The sequence below is a fragment of the Aplysia californica genome, unplaced genomic scaffold (genome assembly GCF_000002075.1).
Source record: "Aplysia californica isolate F4 #8 unplaced genomic scaffold, AplCal3.0 scaffold00980, whole genome shotgun sequence".
Classification (NCBI taxonomy): Eukaryota; Metazoa; Mollusca; class Gastropoda; order Aplysiida; family Aplysiidae; genus Aplysia; species Aplysia californica.
The window spans coordinates 111425-113691 of NW_004798250.1; positions in this window are offsets into that span (position 1 = coordinate 111425).

Genomic DNA, 2267 nt, shown 5'->3' on the forward strand with positions numbered 1-2267 from the left:
CCCCTCTGTCTCTCTTTCTCTCTCCTTCTCTCTATTTTTCTTTCTCTCTTTTCTCTCTTTCCTTCTTTCTCTCTCCCGTTCTTTCTCTCTTTCTCCCCCTCCATCTCTCTGTTTTTCTGTATTTCGTTCGTTCTTTTGTTTCTCTCTTCCTTCCTTCCTTTCTTTATTTCCTCCACCATCGTTGTGCAGTAGTTGCAGACAGGCGACTTGAGTCACCGCGCAAAGTGTTCTCCCCAGTCAAAGAACGAAGTAAGAGTATGAGAGCAAGTATTAAAAAAAGAACATAGAAGACATCACCTGGACCAAAAAACCCCACATCGTAGCACCAAACTTGATATTGAAATATCGTCCCTTCTCCTTCCTCCACAACTACAACTGTCTAGCGCGGAATCTGTGTGTGCGGGAAAGTTGAAGAGTTTCCACAAATAGGGGTAATAAATACGTTCCGCAATATAACACTTTTTAGATTTTATTCATGAAATATGCTCCACGTGTTTTTGATTCATTTGAAAACAAAATTTTAATGTGTTTGCGAGGCTCTTGTTGAACAAGGCCCTAACACTTTTCTGAGCAACGAAGAGCATGGAAGTGTAAAAGAAAGTGGAAATGCTCTGCCGTCTAAACGTATAAATTTGACGATTTTTTTTTCTTATCACCCCCCCCCCCCCCCCCCCCCCCACTCCTCTCACCTCTCTCCTGTTGGGAGCATTTTTTTGGTCTCCATAGTGAATTTGGACGTGTACAAAAGTACATATGCACCGTCTGAGTCTGTGTCTGTCCCTGAGGCTGAGACTGGTTGTGTGTGTGTGTGTGTGTCTGTGTTTGTATGTGTATGTGTGTGTATATGTGTGTTTGTGTTTGTTTGTGTGTATTTGTGTGTGGGTGCGTATGTGTGTGCGTCTGCGAGTGTATGTGTGTACGTTTGTGTATTTATTGTGTGTGTGAGTATGAGTATGAGTATGTGCATGTGAGTGTAAGTTTGTGTGTGTGTGTGTGTATGTGTGTGTGCGTGTGTGTGTGGGTGAGTGTGTGTGTGTGTGTGTGTGTGTTTGTAGGTGTGTGTGTGTGTGTGTGTGTGTGTGTGTGTGTGTGTGTGTGCGTGCGTCTAAGGGGGGAGAGTCTACTTAAGCAAATAATCACTGCTTCCTTTTTATAGCTTGGGAATGTCGACGCGGCCACATTAATTACACACATATACACATATGCCTTGTAAATGTCCGTGAACATCCCCAATGAGCAGCGTGAACGCCACTCGATAATAATATGTTCCATTACCACTTATATTATATACATGTACCTTCCTCCCCCCTATTCTCATAAGCAGTCACAAGCACTTATTTTTTAAAGCTTATATGAAATTGGTCGAATCTATCTAAAATAGGTCAGGGATACTAATTCCGGGTAAGCTCATGGCATGTAAGGGTGTATATCCTTTTCTTCGACTGTGTACTAAACTATAAGGTAATCAGGTCATGGCTTGATTCTGGAATGGACTCAGGGCCATGCACAGCTAGATCGGGACAGCCAAATTTTATATATATGGAACCAAATTGTTAATTAGTAGTGTCATATTTCCTTCTTGGCTTTCTTTTGTGTATTCAGATTTTCAGTTTATTAACTGACAATAATAATCTTAAGAACATTACGCCTAATGCAGGTTTTAAAGTAATATTTGCGTTTTGCTCAAAGTAGGAATAAATAGGAAATGATATATTTTCTGAATTATTTTGACTGTTTTAGTTTTAGTAAGTGTTTTACGGCACTTGCAACACAATAAGGTCATATAAGTGCCGAAGATTAGAGGTGTTACAAGTGAGTAACAAACACAAAAAAAGGAGGAGGGGAGATAAAGACGACAGATGTTTGATAGGAAAGAAGGAGCAAACCACACCAGAGCACCCGCCAACCACCCACTATTTTGACTGGTGTACCTAGGTATTCAAGATTGGTTGCCATTCATAAATCAATAATGGCGTCCCGAAAAAGCAATGTTAATTACGTCCCAATTGTGGGAGAGCTTTCCATGACGTGTGGCTTCACCTCTATCTGGCTCTTTGTCTCACTTTGATTCTCATGTAAAACAAGTCAGCCTTCTCCTCCGTGTGTGTGTGTGTGTGTATGTTTGTTTGTGTGTGTGTGTGTCTGTGTATGTTTGTTTGTGTGTGTGTGTGTGTCTGTGTATGTTTGTGTTTGTCTGTGTGTGTTTATGTGAATTTGTATATGTATGTGCGGTGTATATGTGTACGTATGTGTGTGTGTGTGTGTGT